The sequence below is a fragment of the Aphelocoma coerulescens genome, chromosome 5, assembly GCF_041296385.1.
Source record: "Aphelocoma coerulescens isolate FSJ_1873_10779 chromosome 5, UR_Acoe_1.0, whole genome shotgun sequence".
Classification (NCBI taxonomy): Eukaryota; Metazoa; Chordata; class Aves; order Passeriformes; family Corvidae; genus Aphelocoma; species Aphelocoma coerulescens.
In genome coordinates this window covers 56,046,697-56,068,452 of record NC_091019.1, presented here as the reverse complement: position 1 = coordinate 56,068,452, position 21,756 = coordinate 56,046,697, and the positions used below count along the sequence as shown (strand labels likewise).

General features: G+C 36.8%; 1 protein-coding gene across 3 annotated transcripts in view; it reads right to left on the bottom strand.

The window, feature by feature from the left end:
- The window catches only part of WDR25 (WD repeat domain 25), a 69,373-nt gene that overhangs the window by 42,777 nt on the left and 4,840 nt on the right, over positions 1-21,756 (bottom strand). The window lies entirely within an intron of this gene.

Sequence of the window (21,756 nt, the reverse complement as noted above, 5' to 3'; positions counted from 1 at the left end):
TGGAATTACAGACAGGCAGGTGAGAAGAATAGCTGAGACCTTATTTCTATTTGGTGGTTTCAATATTCTCTCCCTGTTAATTATATGCAGATTCTGGACAAACAAGCTCAATACTCCAGCGTTTCACAACCCTCTCAGAGGGAGGCCTGCACATCCAGGTGTTACACAGCACCTACACACAGCTGGTGTCCAGATGAAATGATGCTAAACATTGACAAGTAACACATGCACGGATGCAGTAACATGAACTAGCAAAATACTAATAACATATGCAAACACTTGATTAAAGTAAATAAGTGCTAGAATATTATATAATTATTCAGAAGTAAGCCCTGCTGCTATTATAAACTGAAGTTAGAGATTAGAATGAGTTTGTTTATAAAGAATGTTTACCTAAAATTAATATCTCTATGAAAAGAACTGAAATACTGTCGAAGTATGAACAAGTTCAGGGTGAAATCTTGGCCTGCCATGTTTTCATTTACATGAAAACATAGTTAAAAGTTTCAAAGTAACTCAGCAGCAGTTCTGAGTACTTTCATGACACAGCAACTCATTGTAAAGTTTTATTTTTATTATGGTGTATTTGTAGCTGAGCCTTGAGCTGAAATTGTGCCAGGTTTATACTGAACTGTTTCTATTCAACACCTGAGCTTCACAAAAATAACAAAGCTGAACAGCTAGTTTCTTTCAGGCTACTTGCACAGAGTAACATAAGAAGTGGATATGTAATAATCTCCTTCTTCGTGACTCCAAGCTTCCAAGTCACACATACACATGAAATTCTCCTCTTGGATGGCATATCAATTCCATACACACATTACTGTTATTACACAAGGCAGAAAAATTTTACAAATGTCAGTTACTACCATATAATTGCTGAGAAAGATGTGTAGAAGATACACTTAATAAAACAATCAAAATAAATCTAATACTTCCCTCATTTGGCAGAATGGTAACTTATAAGGTTTGTTATATTTAATAAATGAAAAAAATTAAGGAGACTCCTTTAAAGGAGAAGATAAAATAGCATTCTATTTTTTAGGTATTATAATACTTCAAGGATCAATATCTTGCTTTAATTAATATCTTTGATCACTACTTAAACAAAAGGGTTTTAAAGTTGGGTTGGTCTTTTTAAAGGCATGTTTTTAAAATTAAGCTTCAGAGCATTTTTAAATGCTGGAGTATTCCCACATTCATTTGAAAATAAAACCATGTTTAAGGGGAGATTTTTCTTTGTTGGTTGGTTGGGTTTGTTTTTAAATGTGTTTCATACCACAATCATGGGCCATTTCTTTGTTTTGTAGCATTTCCAGTGAATGTCTAGTTAAGATATGGCACCAAGCTTTGAGTTTTAGGGGCACAAGGTTTACTGCAGTACAGCACGTTTGGCAGAGATGTTTGTTTTTCTAAACAGAGATGAGGGTTACAAGTTTCTGATACACATTTATTTTTAGTATCACAATATAACACAAGGCACGTTTGTATTGCAGTTCGACAAGAACACATTACAAAGTGACAAAATCAGTTTAAGCAAATTAAAGTCAGCAGGAGCTGTATATCTCACTTGTTCAATTAACAGTACCAGCAGCACAGGTTCACCCCCACTAAAATAAAAAAATATTGAAACAGGCTCAGTAAGATGAAACAGGCTCAGTAAGATGATCTTGCCACTAAAAATACTTCCTAGAAAGTGGGCAACTGAAAAGAAGTCCTAACAAAATGCAGAGTTCCTTAGACATCATCTGAATTTCTCTTCAGGAATAACTGGTATCCCAGCAGGGGAATGTAAACCAAAAAGTGAGGACACATGATGAAGAACCAAAGAACTATCAAACTTTAACAACTTTATCAACTATAATCAAGTTGGCAGAGACACAGAGGGGTGTGAAAAAGCAGCCTAGTTTCTGGAAATAAGTATTAGAGCTTTAATTAATATGTCAGTTAGAACCTATAGTATAAAACTGTTCCAAACACAGCCATCATGCAGTTGCTAGCATTTTTTATTAGTTACATTTCTTGACAGTATTACGTTGTGAGTAAACAGACATGCTTATTTTCATTACTTTTAAATACTTTTTTCTACACTGCCAAGTGAAATCTTCACAGTTCTAGCTTCCTCCCTTGAAACCAAAATATCATTAGTAAGAAAATTCTCCTGAAACTATTTTATTTTCCTTTAAAAACTTCAGGGAAATAAATTACACTGTTAGACTTTCAAAACACAAAACAATTCCTTCTACAAAAGCACAGATTTGTTTGTTAGAATGTTTTATACCACATGTATCATTTTAAAAGACACTAGAAAATTGCAGACATTGCGGAATAAATTCTTCACTAAATGAGATCAAGATCTCTGAACACACTGATCCTTCTTTTGACTTTTATTCTGGCAGACAGCTAGTTTTCCCAGCTCTCCTTTGTTCTTAAAATGGAAAGATTCCAAAGGAATAGAGATGAAATATCAGTAAGAGCAGCATTTTTTCCCCTTTCCATTATTCTAAGATTTGGAGAAACACGTCGCTTTTCATTGATATGAGACCACTCTAAGCAGAACCCTGTTGCCTAAGAGTCCTTTAAATGCCAGCAAGACACTTGTAGGACAGCAGCAGAGCCAGCAGCAAACACCCTTGGACAGAGATGTCAGTCCAGCATCCTCTGTACTGGTACCTCCCTTCACTCCCGGTTTCAGCACAAATTCTGCAGCACCAAGACCTCAAGTGGAGATGAGTCGGTCACATTACACACAATGCTTGCTCATCCCTCTAAAAGGCCTGGAAGGTGCAACCTCTGAAAAGTACACTAATCTAGACACATTGCAAATGGCAAAAAGTTGAACATGTACTAAGATGTAGGACCCATGTTATCATACATTTGGTTTTGGCTACATATTTTAATGTCCAGATGAATCAATAATGCAGGGCTGCCCATGACAGCTTGGGGTAGAATTTTAGCAAAGCTGTATCACACAATTAGAAACAAGCTGGAGTCATCTTTACCTTCAGAGGAAGAAATATCAGTGCCCCCTCTGACAGCTATACAACTTTAACATCTTGATTTGTTTCCACAGAAACAGCTTTAACCTGCAGTTCAGAAATAGGTGTGAACAGAAAAGATGGCTGCAAGCCCACTGTTTGATGAAGTTCTTGCAGTAAAAGTCTTGAAGTAAGAGCAGATATTTTCCTTTCCCAGAGTGGAATACATTTTGATAAATACAAACAGTTTGATTATTTAAGTGACACTGGGAAGATTAAATTTTAGCTGTGTAGCAGAGATAACTTTGTACTTAAATCAGGTTAGCCAGAACAACAAGAGAGCACCAAAAAATAGGTAATTTATTTGGATAGGTTTTTTTAAATTAAACTGAATATTTTTAAATTGCTTTGAAGAATACACCTAGCCTGAAGACTGCAGGGATAAACATTGGTTGAGTTCTTTTCAAGAATTTTCTGCATAATATGTTATTTAGCAGGATGGATGTACAATATAGGAACCTCCACTTGTCTATACTAGAGTCATCCAGACTGAGACTTTTTCCTATTTTTCTTGAGGAAAACATCCTGCTTTATTACAGTTGTTTGTACTATTACTGAGCTATTATAAAGTTTATGTGTCTCTAAGCACTGGGGAAAGTAATGGGAATAACATACAAGAAGTTTATGGTCCAAGTGACAAAGGTCTCTCAGTGCAAGGTTTGGTCTCTTGCTTCCCCTGGAACAAACTGTTCCTTGTGTTGTGAATGTTCTCCCTTCTAACACACACATTGAATTGCCACATGTGAATGGGAAGTACTGCTTCCCATGTAAATTAAGAGCCTCCAGATAGCTCCTAACACAAAGCTGCCTCCCATAAGCCTTACTGACAATTCCTCTTTGGGAGATCTCAGCAAGGTCCAAATCTCTGCTGCAGGAATTCCTGCTCAGGTGGGTCTCCACTGGATGGGTGAAGGTAGATTTTATCCAGAATGAAGTCTGTGAAAAATACTGTTAAGCCCTGGAAGCTGAGGAGCATCACAAAATGAGTAACATAGAGAGATACAAATGATTTATTATATTAAGGGTATTTGCACTTCCTGGCCACTCACAAGGAATGTAGGAGGCAGATGCCTCAGGATTTCTTAAAGCTGCACATTTGACTCCCAGGATATTCAGTGCCTCCTATAAGATCTGCTAACTCAAACAGAACAGTCTGCCCCACAGACAAGGATGGCCGTCTTGTGCGCAGCAGCACACACGCATTAACCCTCAGCATATTCCTGACTTTTAAATGTAGTAGAAAAAATCCTGCTCTGAAGCAGTTATCTAGAAAAGTTGTAAAACATCTTATCCATTTTAATTTTTTTTTTCCAGCTTCCTTCCAAGCACACAGCCCAACTCAAGTTTTCTTCAGTGAGCACGGCCATCACCGTAACTCAGCCTTGGCCCTGATGTGGGGCCAGGCACAGTGCAGGGCTTGTGACCATGTCATGTTTACCATGACAGACAGCAGCTTCACCTTCCCTTCCAGCTTCCCCACATGTTATGTTGCTCATAACAAAAATATTTCACTTCCATATTTACCTCCAGCATGCTGGGGCCAGTACACACAGTTCTACCCTTTGTGTCCATGTGTCTATACACTAAAGAAAAAAGTTTGTTTCCCCAAGCAGGTAAGGCCCCCACCAGGCATTACTCCAACTGTCTCAGGTACACTGAAACTTAACTAATTCACACTAATTTTAGCACAGATATACAACACTGGCTGTGTCACACTATTTCCTTTTTAAGTACATTCCTTTTTCAAATGAAATGATTACAGCAGCTCCTCTTTGCCAAGCAATTTACACAACATCAACACACGTCATTAGAATACTCAGATTTTTTTTTTTTCTTTTAGGGATTCAAGTATCTACATATTAACAGCTTTACATAAAACAAAGCTGATTAACTTTTGTTATTTGTCTTTTGCATATCTATGCAAACCACTAGACAAAAAGGGGGCCTGGCATTCATGTGACAAACAACAGAAGACTGCAAATATGTTTAATATTCTTTGTAATATAGCTCAGTTCCTATAACATCATTTAGATTGCCCTACGGAGTTTCTGTACTTTGTAACATTTAATATCTCTCCTGCGAAATCTTGAAGAACAACCTATTCCATAAGTCAACCCAACAGAAAGTTATTGACAATGATTTCATGAAGAGCTTTGTCCCAAAGGGCATTGGTAGGTAATTTGCAAATCTAATGCACATCTAGTCAGCAGAGGGTTTTCAATGCTCACTTACATTCCCACAATGTAGTACAGCGAAATAGCCAACCTGAAGCTGAACAAGAGATCTTTGATTATGTTTGTCATCAGTACAAAGTACAACAGTTTGCATCAAATTTTAAGACTCAAAAATAATCTTAAAAGAACAACTACTTACTTTTTTCACATTCTCCACAAGACTTTGGTGAATAGGTTTTTCTTTATTAATAGGTAAAGGGGCTGTTTATTTTAACAACAAATTCAAAAACATTAAACACAGACACAATATTAATTTTAAAAATATAGGAATTTTTTTTTTCTTAAAGCGAATAAGGATATAAAAATTTTGTACTTGGTTTACCTAGATATCATATGCTGAAGAAAAATGACACCAAGACACAAGAAGCTGTACCTTAAAAAGGGATTATTACTGTAGTTCAAATGTTTCAAAACTAGTTTCCAGATGTAACTGACTTTTTTAATTTAAAGTAGGAATACAGCTTAAATGAGAAGTCCTGCTCGAAAAGTGTGGGTAGGAACATCTATAAATACTCAGAATTATACATGTTAAAAAGTATCTACTATGCTCTACAGCAATATTTTAGAAATTAAGTAACAAGCTTGCACAACTGTTGTGGTTTTGTCATATTATGGAGATTGTATCACTAACTTTCATTTTACAGCTGGTGTAAGAGCATACCTTTGCAGCCGGAAATTAAAATAATAGCTCCTGCCAAAAACCTAGGACCAGTTTAAAAGCCAACCTTCTCCTACTTGGACACTGATATGAATCTATGAATTAATGACAGAGTTATCAAGGAGCAGGTATGAACATACTGACACCTGCAAACACTGCCTGGCATTTATACAGGACCCAATTAAGTTATTTTTAACTAGAGAAGTAAATGTAATATTTAGATTCTTGTAAAATACACACCACTGCCCTGCCCCGTTTTGTTCTAAAGCCTGATGAACATACTTCATTTAGCAAGCAAAAATGCATAATTGTGGTATTCTATCAGTAGGGGCTGCCTCTGATTGCATTCACATAGTGCAAACCTACTCGACCAGCACATCAGTGCCATGGTACCATGAGACATCCCACTTAAACTCATCCCAGAGAAATATCTGTATCCCAGTAGAGCATCACACCAGCCCATTCAGCAGCTTCAAGCACCCAAGCCGGCTCAATTGCTCCGGGCAGCACAGCCCTGAAACATGCACATAAACCCAAAGGTCCACCACAGGTCCCAGAGTGCTCAGCTCCTTGGCACTACTGCAACATAAACATTTAAACAATGCAACCTCATGTCAGGGAGAACTTGGTTCAGCATTTCTCACTGCAGCAGTGGTACAACACATCTACACAAAGTGTTACTTAACCACTAGAAATATTTCATTGCATTTACTTCACTGCCACTGCAGGGTAACAGAATTAAGAATTTCAAAATTAGAAGTTAATGAAAATATTTGGGGTTTGGCTTACTTGAAAATTCTAGTAACATTGTAGGCTAATGCATATTAGCACAAATTTAAGGAGATTAGTGACCAGTTTTGATCAAAATTTTCAAGAGTATTTAAATCCCATTTAAGCACATAAATGTGAATGATTTTTAAAATAAGCAAGGAATGTCAGCAGCTACATATCAAGTTTTTTGATAATCCAGACTCTGTACTGAGATACCCAAGTGCAGATTTCTCATCAGTCTTTACAAAAAAAGTCCTTCATGTACGATGGCAGGAGAACAAAGCAAGCAAAAAATCTTTTGTTTCAACCCATTTGGCAGACACACAGGTGAAAGCTTTTTGACATCATTACCAGATCATTCCATTAGAATGGGTCTATGATACTACCTAAATACTTAAAATCAAAACCTGGTGGTTGTGAAAAGCTTGTTTTCTCGAAGTCATTCTACAACTGAAGAATTATCACTGGGAAGTTTCCCCAGTGACATGCTTACCAATTCCAACACTATTTTCACATAGCATGTTGAAGACCCTTCCACAATCAGATTCATGTTATTATTTCAGCATCCTATTACTCAACTTCTCCTCCATCTGTGTGTTACCATCACTAAATCACTTTTACTACTTGAAAAAATATTCATCACTCACCTTGGTTATGCCTTCATGTACCTGCAGTTATCCCCACTACCACTGCACAAAGCACAGATAATTATTTTAATTAATCTTCATGACTGTTTCTAAAATTTAGTAGCTTTTCTTCCTGTTCTCTGAACTAGCTTGTAATCGATGTCTGAGAAATCAAACATCTGCTTAGCATGTTGTAAGTACCGCCCTGAATTAAAAACTTTAAAGTATTTCATGTACTATATAGAAAAATATTATTCTGAAATGTAAGTTATAGGTTATTATCAGGATTTCAAAGGACACCCCATTCACACAGGTGAATGAAATGTGCAGGCAAAGAGAATACACAGTTTCTAAGTAAAAGTAGTAGAAAATCGAGGTTTTCTACTAATTTAAGGCTCTTTTAATACCTATTTAAATATATATTATTTAATACACATATACACATAAACACATGTTAAGTGCACTGCTGCAAACAAGCTGAAAGAAAGATTCATTATTGAAAAAAGATTCATTTTAATGGAAAAATCTTGAAGAGAATCCTTGGATACTTCAATTAAGTGTCTACCTGAAGACAGCGCAGGCAAAGAAAGATGGAAGAGGGAACGAGGGAACTAGAATATAGGGAAGATTTTCTAGGATCTATGAGGGGTTTTTTTTTGTTGCAGTTTAAGCTATCTTGGGCTGTGGAATGCTCTCTGCCAAGAAAAATATCCTTAGAGAGAGGAAAGCATACAGAGTGTAAGTGCTATGACTGAAAAAACCCCCTTCTGGTATTATCATAAGCCATATTTCTTTAGCTGCAGATGTCACCACACCTTTGCAACACCTCATGATGGATCTAGCCTGCCAGTCTACTTTGCTACTGCTTCTCTTTTCTTACGGTATCAAGAAAAAAAAATCAACTGCTTGCTTTTTTAAAAAATAAAAAAATATATTATACACACCATGGTTCAGGTGTCAAAAACACTGCCCAGCTGTAGCAGAGCAAATAGAATGAAATAACTGATTCTCCATGCTGCAGTGGTACAGGTAAAGAGTACAGAGGGCCTATGCAACTGCAACACTTTCAGAATGGTTTAAGTAAAATCTGGATTTTATATAGAGAAACCTTTAGAAGCAAAATACATTTTTCACAGTAGGTAAGAGATTCCAGAAACATAAGTACTACCTTGAGTAATTATTGTTAATTAACTAGCAACGAGGCACTATTTCCAAATGTGACATTTAAAGCACATAATGTGATTGTGAATATTCACAAAGATAATTAAGTTCATCTGCTTCAAGTCCTTGATTTCAGCACATCTGAAAACACCTCTTAAACTATCATTAGACCTGTAATCAAGTATTTTGTTGCTCAGGAAAATTGCATACCTTTGCTTACCTGCTAATATTGGGATATGTGTTCAAATGCAAGCATGTGTCTTTTGATAAGAAACTCTCCTTCAGGCAAACACTGAGAAAAAACACTAATTCTGATTGTTTTCTCAGAAGGGACCATAAAAAATAATTCCTCACACCATCATATGGAAACAAAACCAAAAATTTCTGAGTTTCCCTAACTGAACTCAAGATGACAGGACTGACGTGAGGGATACTTGACTGAAAATACTCATCATCAAGCCAGTGGTACCCCCAATGCACATACTGAGGATATTATTCATGTTAGGTTGCACACTTTCTTCCATCTTGTTTATAGCTAGGTCCATTTCTCCGCAAAAAGAAAAATGCAACCAAATTCAGGGATGAAATACAATGTATAACAAAAATGTGAAAATCAGAAAATGCATTGACCTGATTCTGTTGGAAAAAAAGTTTTAACCATTACTGTCTTCAGAGGCAGAAGGAGTCTTTGATCATCAACTCTGATCTTGGTCTTGATCAAGACCTTCTTGGAGAAATAAACTCTGAAAATATGAATAAAATGACCCCAAGAACAGGATGTCAGAAGAGTCATGACTTGGTGTTTTGTCCTTTGTTCTTTCAAGAGTAAAGACAGCTTCTCTCCACTAGAAAAAAGATTAATGAATAATGTGCTCCAAGATGAAGAAGAAACATTTAGACAGCATTCTAAAGTACAAAAGGTTAAGTTTACTCTATTGCTCTCCAATTATTTAACATAGAGGATTTTTAATCAGTCAAAATAACAGTGTGAATAATTATGTACTGTAAGGATGTCCTACTGGTCTGTATCTCTCAGCCCAAATTGAACAGCAGTTATATTCTTATACCAGAAAACTCTTTCCTGATCAAACTTTTATCAAGGATTATGTTTGAAGAGAAAAATGAGGCAAAATCTTTCTAAAAAAAAAAAGAAAAATGAAATGCTCTTAAGGTGCATAGTGCCAAGAAACTCCTGACCTTGTCTAAAAGCCAGTTCCTGCTGCTGCCTGGCTGCATCAAGTGTAGATTTACTGCTCTGCTTCAAAGCCCACCGCAAGCACTGGCAATGCCGACTGCCAGGAGAACAGAGGGGATGAGACACTCTGTGCCACAGGTCATTAACCCCAGTCAGCACCCAGCAGCCAGCTGGACTTCACTCAGGAGGCTGTCATTGTCCAGGAAACTGCTGGTCCATTTCTCAGCAGTAAAAGGAGAACACCTGACCTCAAACACAGCATACAAAACATACAACCAATTCCAGGTTTGAGAAGAACCTCCTCAAGACACCTACATGTTACCCACCTTCCCCAATATCCATTTTCTTAAGCTATAAATAGACTGCGAAAACAAGCAGAAAAAAAAAATGTTCTGCAGTCTCTGGAGATGAACAACAGTGAGAACTAAGACCATATTGCTGCACTCCTACTAAAGACACGAGTTCAGATAAAAGTGATCTTCAACCAAACTAATCAATAAAATCATAATTGTAGTTCTCTTCCAAGTGCTCAAAGCATGTTTCAGAGAAAATCAACCTACTCATGCTTATCCAAAAGAAGAAATACAGGAGAAGAGTAAAACTTACTACAGATCTTCCTTTCCCTTTCCTTATTCCATGCAAGAACACCAAAAATACTGCTGAAACACTTTCTTACAGTCATTTAGTAGTCACTTTTGGCAAATTTCATGAGAAATTATTCTGTCCCATATAAAGTGGTCAGCAAAATAAAATAGGCTGTGGGAGGTTACACTGCACTAAATACTACTACACTAACATTACTACCACCAAACGTAATAGGTTAGCCCCCAAGGCAAGCCAGGTTGCCAAACTGGCATTAATTGAAGGCCAACTGCTATGGTGCACCTCTTCAAAGCTACTGGACATTTTAAATCCCCCAGAGCAGTGGGTTACTGCTTTTTATAACAATACAACCAAGGAACAGAAGGAATACATAAAAAGCAAAACTATGCCATTAGTATTTTCTCCTATTTTATTTGTAAGTATGACAAGATAATGTCTTCAGACATTTTAGAGGAATAAATACGTATGTTTCTGATGCTCATGCCTGAATTTACAGCAAATTCAGAGGACAGAAACATCTGAAAACATGTTTTTCAATTGATTTCATCTGCTCTACAGAGCGAGTATGATGGTACTAGACCATATACACCATAACTCAACACGTAGATTATTGTATACTGTTTTCTCAAGCCATTCTAAAACCCAAATTAAGTATACTCTGAATTATTGCAGAGATTTGTACTAAAGAAGCCTAGAAATTAACACCCTATGTATTAGGTAGTCCAAAAGAAACATCAGAAATTGTCAGCCAAAATATGAAATAACAGTCTCAAAAACAGTTGAGCAAAGTCAGACCAAACAGCAAGATTCACACCAACAGAGACTTTATTTGATGTTTTAGTCATCTGTATCAATCAATCTTTTTTAGCTAATTCCCACTATTTACAAGAGAGACAGGCTTACCAAATGCTGAGTAACATGGCAAGCTGACAAGGGAAGAAAAGAGAGAAAATAGGAGAAAGGAAAGAGAACCACTATTTTTTACCCTGAAGACAGGCAACCTTTACATTAAGCGATGCTCACAAAAAAAGCAATTTGTAAATAAGTGTATATATCCAGTAAAGGACGTTTAAAATCATCAGTTATAGAGGACTCTATGCTTCTCATGAGCAAAGTGTTTCTGCCATGCCATCAATCATCATCTTTTAACATAGTGTGTTCTTTATTGTGCAGAAAGATTCTGGGACAACTATGCCTGAAGCTAATCACAAATTTTCCACAAACCATCGACTCTAAGGAACATGCTCATACAGATCATATTCTCAGCCAGTTAAAAGTTATGAGCGTGACTAGGTTTTTCTGTAGCTACAAAATAGCAATTGTACATTCATGCTGGGCACAGAGTGCAAGAGAGTAACTTCCCACACAGACCAAAACAAAGTGAAGAACTCCCATCTAGTTTGCAGTTAACCTTTAAGTGTTTTCTGACTAATCATTGTACTATGGCTAAGCCTGTGAATGTTCCTCAAATGGCAAGTTCCTGGAAAATGCAGAAGTGTAAAGAAGTTACAATATACTTATAAATCAGCTAGTGATTCAAGCTATGGTTTGTTCTAGAATACGAAAAATCAGAATTATTTTAGCATAAGACAAAGCTAAGCATAGCAAAGATAATTAAATCCCCACCCCTGCTGTACACTACATATCCACAAAAAAATTTACTTCAGATAAATTAGCTACTTCACACACAGCAGTAGGCATATTTGGGATGACGTGGTTCCAGCAGAGCAGTTTGACGCACATATTCAAGTAATTCAAGAGAAACATACATTTAATGACAGGTAACTATTAAGAATTACTTTTAAACCACCGAATCTCCCACTGCTGCCCCTATATGGCAGAAGAACATAGCATAAATTTGGCAGCTTCCCAAGAACTTCAGAATGCAGTGTAGTGTGTGTAGTAGTGTGTTAAGAATAACACATGTGTGCTCACAATATCTAATAGCACAAACCCAGCAGTGGTAACTAGCAGACAGTACTTGTGCCCAGAAAACACTTCAGCAATCAAGATCGTACCAGCAGGCAAAGGAGAACTTCAAATGTTTTGCAACTCTCCGGGAGATAATTAGCTAAATTACTATAGCCATTTATTAAATAATCTGGTTTCCCCTTTATCTCTATGAATCATATTCATTAGCATCAATCACTTCCTCAAGTCACAAACATTTATGCTCTATTAAAAGCGGGGATTCCTCGTAAGTGCTAGACACCTCAGTTTCAGACTTACAGCACTTCAGAAGCAAATTGCCTTAAGTATCCTCAATTCCTACAGGTAAGGAAGGACTGGCTACTTTCACAAGCATATCCCACAGACTTTAAACATCCACTATTGGCATAAGAAGCACTGCTCTATTCAGAACACAAGTACAGTCTTAGCAACTGCACTCCCAGCTTCTGAAACACTGTGTGTCTACTTGCTGCTGACCTGTGACTTACTTTTGAAAACAAGAGGGAGAAAAACACCACAGGCCAACTCCTTTTATTTGTCTGGGTTTTTCCTTAAGCTTCAGCTAAACAACAGCTATCAAAATTCAAACCATATCTGTTTGTACTGTACCTCAATACTACCATACTTTTTTAATATAAAACTGCCAATCAGCTACAGCCACTCATGTACTTTACAGCTTTATAATGATATATGTACATATATAAAATCAGATACCATCAGACACCATCTTCTTCACACAGTCAGTAAAACAAGTAAGTACAAACAAAAAGGAGCAATTTACCCTGTCTCATTCTTGTACATTATCCACTGGCAGCACCTGGCACAGCAGGGACAACAGCTATGGACAAGTTCTGGTGACCCAACCATCAGATGAGTAGTGGCTGTTTGTCAGCACAACAGAGCTGGACACTGCCAACTGTGCACCCACTGACAGCATATTTGTGCAATGGCAGAGAATAATACATCACTACAGCAGGTCTAAAAATTATGGTAGGGAATTGTACTTAGGGACTATTTTCTATTTGGAAGAAATTATCTAATCCAAATTTACAGCCAAATTCTGTCCATCCCCAATGTTAAGCAGGTGGTTTTCTTGTTTTAAGTAGTTTTTGCAGTCTTACTGCCCACCCTGATTTGAAGTTATATCTGTGAGGCAGTACACAGTTAGCGATTTAGAACATCTATCTGAAAACCTGAGCTTTAATGAATCTTGCCTTTATCAGTCCACCTGGGCTAGTTACATTTTCTTTACAACTTCATTCTTCCAACTAAAAAAAAAATCATTTATTATTCCCAAGGCTATGGAGAATGTTAATAACTGCAGGGAAAAAAAAAACAACAAAACAAAAAAACTAAGAGAAAAACCCAACAAATCAAAACAAAATATTAAAGATCCTCTTCTCTGGAAAATATAGATGCAATCCTAAACCCACTGATGTCAGTGACATAACCCAGTATTAAGCATGATAATTAGCTATTTAATTATGGAAATAAACTATTAATTATGTCAAGCAGCTACGTGTTTTGCTAGCAATGAGGACATTTTAACTAGCACCATTTCAGTACCAGCAAGCAGAGTAAGACCAAACTACCTAATTAATTTTAATTTCTTCTGCATTGTTACCATAGCGCAAGCTTTAACATGTTTATATGACTATGTCAGCCCTAACCACCTGCACCCCTAACTCCCATCCGTTCCACAGAAAACCAGCTGTGTCCCTTCCTTAGCAGATAAAAATACAAAACTCCAGGCACTAGTCACAATGTTCAGAATAAGAAAAATTATTTTAAAGAGGAAATTTTAATTTGGAAAGAGGCAAGGAGACTAGAGAAAAGGACAGATTCCTAATTCTGACTTCAGGAAGCAAGGTGTAACACAGCTGGCACATGCACAGCACACAAACACATGCAGTATTCACTATCATGCCCAGTATTCTTAATCCATCAATCAACCGAAACATCTGAGAAAGGCAGAAGTTTTTATAACATTTTCAGGTATGCCCCAGAAGGAAAACAGCAGTTTTATTAAAAAGAATAGAAAATAAAGCCTCCACAAGCACAGTGAAGGTAAAGATCAACCATAACAATCTAACCAGCCCATCGGCCAGCATGCAGGAGCTGGAAGACAAACCCAACACATTTCCACACCAGCCACAAAATGCTTTTTCTTTGAAGTGAGATGATTACTGCAATGAAACATGATATGTATGATAAAGGACAGTCAGTCATTAGTTCCATAGTAATGAAGCAACTTCTCTGAAGAACAAGGGACTTTTTAATGTTTCTTTCTCCTATAACTTAAAGAGAATTTATAACTAACAGTTGTCTTTATAGAATTAATATATAGCAAAGGCATCATTAAAGTTCTTTCTACGAGGCTTCAAACAAAGATCAAGTGTCAACTATCCTTAGTACATTAACTGGTTCTATGACCTTAAAGATGCAGCTATATGACACATGCTAAAACTAAAATCTGCTTTTAAAAAAGCAAGAACATGAACATACTGGAAAGAATAGAAATCTAAGGAAAACTCTTTCTAGTCCTGATGCCATATAAAACCTACACAAGTAATCTCTCTATAGAACCTGAAAAAGTAGAGCAAAATTTCTCAAAAAGTTGTTTCCTTGACAACATTGACAAACCAAGAAGGGTAAGGAATCAAAGTCATAAGATGCCTTGTGGCTTTGCTAGCAGACTTTTTTTTAATATACAGCAGTATGCGAGATGCAGCTATAAAGCCAGATTTCTAGAAAAGAAGCAGACTTAGATTGGTGTTATTTATATTTTCAAACAGCAAAAATATTCAGAATTTCTTAACTGTTAAAAAAAATTTAAGATACTCCCATAATGTATTACAGTCACTTAAGAACTTAAAACTCATCCAGCTCATTTTTTTTCCAAGTACCAAAATCTTGACTTTTTCACCAGCAATGTTACTGACACACCCAGAAGGAGGATAACACCATCATACATCTCTCCCATCTCAGAGGACATTCTGACATTAGACTGCACAGCAGCTGCCCACACAGACCCTGTGTATAATTGGAGAGCTTAACTTATGACATTACCAGTTAAGCTTCATTAGAGGCACTGCTCCACTGACATCTCTAGCCCTGACTCTTCTCCCTAGTAAGCTGGCTGTGCTGGGAGGGGCACGAGGTTGCTTCATCTTCTGCTACTTCAAAGACAGAGTAAACAAATGGAAGAGTTCCCAGCAGAAAGGAAGTGCAGAGCTCACGTGTTTGGGACAGAAGTGTTGCTAAGAAAAAAGACAGATAAACACTTTAAATTCTTCATACTTCTGCAAGTAATGATACAAGTAACCAAAACTCTTTTTAGGTAACATGAGAGAACAGAATCCTTTCTTCCACATCACTGTTAAGGATATTTAGAAGTCATTCTCCATGCTTTTGGATTTCCACAGAAAAAAGGTTTGTGAAATAATACTGTCACGACAACCACGTTATCCTGTCCACCTCACCTGTGGGCTCTTTGCTCCTGTTGATCAGTGTCAACCAAATTTCACAGAAGGCCTCAGTATTCTTCCCTCAAGGCTTAATCATGATAAGCAGCTGAGTGAAAGACACTGCAGAAGCTCCAGAGAAAGAAATTGAAGAGGAGCTGTAGTCAGACTCAAAATACAGACAGGCTTCAGTAACTTCCCTGCTCTTCAAAGAACTTTTATTTTCTGAATTTTTCTTTAAATAATTCCTAATTTATTTTTTGGGGGGGTGGGGGACAACAGGCATATTAGCTACACTGTGAAATATCCATCCCACTCCTCTCCCCCACAGTCACATCCTCTAACACAGCCATAAAGCAGTCAAAAATGCTTTGCAAGAACACTTGGGTTATCACTCTTGCATTATTTAAGGAGATCCTAAGTCAGGAGTCATTTCCAAGTGGAAAAAACTCATGCCATCACAAAGCTAAAAACCTCACCCAGAAGCTAAGAGGTTCACTGCATTTTTGCCCTCCCCCTTTTTCTTAAATGTCAGTCTTCATACAAGTGTTAAGATAAATTCTAATCCAAAGCAGCACTGAATTTAGTTCTTGTTAGTGCAGAAGGAAAGAAACAATGGCTTATCAAACCCTACAGAGATGAGGATGGTGCTATTTATACTCAAAGAAACATACTCCTTTGAAAAAAATCCTTTGAGGCCTAAGAGTGTGTCAAACACTCAGAACATAATAAAAACTATACAAGTCATCTCCAGCTGTGGATTCTGAAAAAGTGAACAAAGGCATTACAAGGATTTCTGTTTCCTTGACAACAGCATCACTGGAAACAAGAAAATAATTAAAAAAATATATCTCTCTACCAGCAATCTCTAAATGTTATCGAGGTACTAAAATACCAAATGTGAAACAACTCTTACCTATACAAACCTTTGGGATGAAGAGATCAAAATTCACCACTTTCATGAATTTTTCTTTGCTGACATGTGTCAGCAAAGAAAAATTTGTAGAACAATTTTGAGAGCTATCTATTACATCCTGACCTGGATTACCATCTACCCATGGCACAGCCAGAAGCTTTCACTGATGGTCAAGTACATTCCTTCCTGCATGATGTACCTTTTCTTACAAAAATAAGCATTATGGAAGATACTTCTCATTGAAGTGTATGAAATAATTTTGTTAGAAAAAGATCAAGGTATATATAAAAGCTGGTATTACTATGCATGTACCTATCACATAAGTGTACTTCCATCTTAATAATCAGCAAGCTTAAAGTCATTGGAAAAAAACATGCACAGTTCTAAACAGACAAGGGAAGAAGGTCAGAACCTTCATAAAGATAAGTCTGCTTTGGTATTTCAGAACAGCCTGTTTAGTAGCCTCTTCAGCAAGAAAACAATAGGGTTTTTCCCATATCTAGGTAAGCAGCACACAATATCCAGAATATGAGCATTTCCTTGACACTTCCAAGACAATGGGGAGGACTAGTTGTTATTTTTAACATACAATATTGAAAATGTATCAACAAAGATCTTCAAAACATTTCAAATAAAGAACATATGTATCAAATAGGATGACTTCCCAATTTTTTGCCTTATCATCACCTACAGTTAGAGGAATGTTGCCACAATTAGATTTAAAAAATGAATCTAAGCATTGCCCTACTCGAGGTACTAGCAGCATGATAGCTAATTCTGCTTAGTGAACAGTTTGAATCCAGCCTACCTGTGACAGGGCTACAGCCATGTGACTATACAGGAAATGTACAACTATGCCTGAATGTACAGGAAATATTCTGGCAGCTTAAATTCATTCCTTAGTAAACAGACACACCTGTGGCAGAAGAGCAAGAAACACTGCCTATTCCAAGTGAATTGTGTACAGAACAGTTGAAAACAGAAATATTAATTTTTTTTACTCTGAGGCAGGTAATGGCCAATATCTAGGAAATGTGTGTTGCCACTATCTGTGCTACACACAGTTTATGGATTGAAGCTATCATCCTCTTTCACTCCAACACAGCAGGATCAAGAACAACAAAATTCCTGGAATATACTACTGTGCTGTCTATCTTTCTCCTAACAGACACAAAACCACAAAATAATAAAATACTTTGAAAGAATGATTGAAAATTTTATTTCTTGTAGCATTTGACACTCTCCAGGAACCAAAATCTGTACATTAAATTTAACGAGTATGAGTAACATAGCACTCTAAATCTAATGATCACAAAAGAGTCTCAGAAGACTGGAGAAATATCTGGAAGAAATCTCTTAAGGCAGCAAGTTACAAAGATGAACTACTTTGGAGCTCAGAAATCCCAACCTGAAAACAAGCACAGACCAGAAGAGGACACCACAAACCTTCGATTTGTTTTTCTTTACACATCTACTTATGGACCCTACTGGAGACTGACCCCTGGGCTAGACAGAGCCCTGGTGTAAACCAGTATAGTTGTTAGGTTCTTAATCATGGGAAGTCAGCAAAGCCCCTGTTCAAGAGGCTGGTATTATTAAACTCATGTTAAAAACTTCTACTTTACTTGTGTAGATAGAGCTGTGATTAAATGACCATTCAACTAGGCCAGTAGGGAACAAAATATGTAAGAAAAACTTCCAACAATGTATTAGAACACAAAGTGCTATTAATATACATTTTGCATACTCAAGAATTGCAGCACTCTCCGTGATCTTGTTCAACAATGGAGAGTTAAAGTGCTGAAAATTAAGAAATCCTCTGCAACAAACATAACACCTGCTGTGATGCTCTAAATAAAATATGAGAAACACAAAATTAACAGCTAACAGATGATTATATAAAGATGTTACCTTGAGTTAATTTTAAGACAAACTAGGAAATAGAGAATAAAGGCATAGGATGCTGAAGTTTGAACAATTGTTAAAAAGCTAAGTCCAGCACCAGTAACTAGTGAAAATGTTAACATCTGTGTGGCTCTGTGTAATGACAAGATCTTCCAAATAAAAGACACTGACAATGTAAATGCAGCATTGTGGTTTCTGCAATTGATATGTGTCTTTCAAGACACAACTTTTTAATGTTCTCTGCTACCAAAGGCAAAAAGCTGTATTCAATGGTAAGCTGTGATTCTGGATTCTGTATTTGGGGTTCTAAACCAGAAATACCTAATTTCTGATGTTCAGAAAGCATTGAATATCCACACTATGGGAACCAGGCACTTTTAATAGCAGTGATGAGTCTCAACATTTATGCAAAAAAACACTAGATGACATATTAAAATCATGAACTCTACTTTGGTGTCTAAGTAGAAAAACACAAAAATGGTAGTAGATGCCTAAAATTCATTTACAGCAGCTATTCAAACAGAAGGTAGAGAAGTGTTATTGAACAAAAACAAATTTAATCAGTTCAGACAACGTTTCACAATCCTTAAAATACCTAAGCTAAAAACATTAGCCACTCACAATACAGTCAGAGTGTAACTGTGAAGAGCAGCAGTGCCACAGTAACCTTTCCCTACCCTGAACAACAGCACCTTTCCCTACTCTGAAACAGGTTTCCTGCTTCCAGCTACGGAGGCCAGAGCTTCCAAAGGAGAAGCTAGAAATTCTAAGAAAACACAAGGTAAAAAATTTGATAAAGCATATAACCAGGCTTTTTTTTTTCTCCCATTCCCTACAGATTTAAAATGTAGCATTAAATATTCTTCTATTAATGCTCCAGATTTGAAGAACTGTGGGTAATTTGCAATGCGTATCACTTCCCAAATGAAATTCTATCTTATTTTCAGGTCTCTCAGAAAACTCAGGGGTTTTCTTATACATTTAGGAACATGTGCATAAACTTGTAACTTTGGTCTTTCAATACACAACACAGTGCTAAAGTCTTTGAGACATCCGCACTAGTTTAGTTCCCATCCCTTTCTACCATGCTGAGGTGCCCCATCTGCTGGTAGGAGTGTTACTCTAGAGAATTCTGCCTCTGAGCTGGTAACTGGTAATTTTTTCAACTTTACCACCTGGTAACTGTTTTAGGTCTCTTAAATGCAGCAATACAAAAAATTCAGATCAAATACTTTTAAAGAAAACTATAAAATGCTCTAACACAATTCATTCATTCCTAACTATGCAAGATATTTTTACAAAATGCTTCTGATGATCTTCTGGCTCTAGGCTATTCTCCATTCAAAAGAAACTGAAAACATCAACTCATTTATTGTAAATACTTTAGTACGACTTACACTGATTCATAAAGATGTTAAAGTGCACTTTTTAACCTGAGAGAACATAAATGGAAGACTGTTCTTTTCTCCCGATCTAAACAGGATAAATACACATACTTAAAAAGTAAAAAACCCACATAATCAGTTCCATATACACATTTTAGACATATATCTGTGTGATATGAGTGATTCAGCCATATTAATTTAGATGGGAATAAAAAAATTACAATCACTAAGGTAAGTAAACCAAGTGTTTCTTCCTTGTCCGTGCCAAGTTAAAAAAAAAAAAAAAATGCAAAACTGGCTAAATACTACACAAATTGCATACAACTACAGATCTCTGGTTCAAGCACCACTTAAACTGTGACACTCATCTCAACTTAGAACACTCAGTTCTGAGAAATCCCCACTAATACTGGACTCTTCAAAAGATCAATGTCTTAACGCATAGGCTGAGAATAAAGACTGAATCCAAGACATAAAAATATTCACAGCTATTCCTGGGACTAACTGAAAGTACAGAGTTTTGAGGCTCTGGATTGCCTCTTCTCTCTGATCTTACAGAGACTTTAGGCTTCTTACTGTGCTTTGAGTTTTACCCAAATCAGATGTTGACAGTAAACCATGCAAACATCCTGAGTGTCTGCATATTCCCTTTAGAGGGAAAGACGACACACATCCACCGCCTGGATTTAAATGAGCAATTCCAAGCAGGTGTTTCTGGGGGAAAAAACAACCAACCAAAAAAAACCCCAATAAGCTGTATGAAGTTAAAAGGATGAGGAAAAAAAATAGTAAACTCGCATTTTCAATCAGTTATTTTATGCTTATACCAGCAAATGGACAACTTCAGGCAACAGCAGACAGCCAAAAAAAATTCCCAGAAGGTAAAGCAGTGCTGGCACAGTCATCAGGGATTTATGTGCTCGTGATCCCAGAAAGACAGGGAATTTGGGCTCCTAACACCAAGTGAATCCTCGGTGTCACCGCGCCCTCTGCTGCCCAGGACGGCCCGCGTGTAACGGCGCGACAAAGAGCAGGTTCCCTGAGAAATAACAGGAAGCAGCATCCATAGGTTGCTGCCTCTCTACGGGCTGCCTGCCAGAAGATAAAGTGTGGTTTCAGACACTTCCTAACAGTTACGTTATTCCTTTATAAATTTTTTAGACCCCCATGCTCTGAAGTGTTGCCAACATTCATATACTTCATTTATATTGAATTTCCAAGGTTTGGGGCACCTAAAGCAGTCATATTTCTTCAAAAACCAGCTTTACTGTTAATGACTGCTTCCAAGCAGGCATGGTAGCACAGATTCAGAAAAATATTTTTTCTTTCTGCTCAGAAGACAAACCAGAAGGCCATTATTTCAACTTTTTAATAATTTTATATTGCAGTAACATCTTAGATTCTTCTACCGATTTCAACACATCCGTAACGTCACTCATCAGTAAAATGAGGCTCTGGAATAATCAACAAATATTAAGCACCTGATGTGACAATTTAAGACAAAAGGTCAAATGCAGACATGCTGAAGTCAGTTTTCTACAATCTAAATTTAAATTGCTGCTTAACAGAAATATCCATCAGTACTTTTTGCATATCTTAGCCTTTTTCTTCTAAGTCTGTTCTTCCAGCAACAGCCAAGATATAGCAAATATACTAAAGACCACTTGAAAGGAAAAGCAAAGGTACTTTTTTACTCCATTTAATGTTTAAGAAAAAAGACATTTTAAAATCCTGGGAAAGAAGATGGAGGAACTACGCTGGTATGCTGGTACAAAGGATTTTCTTCTTGTCTCCATTTAGGAAGGTTTACTTAAGTCCTAAATTTTAGAAGCAAGAAAATAATTGTGCCT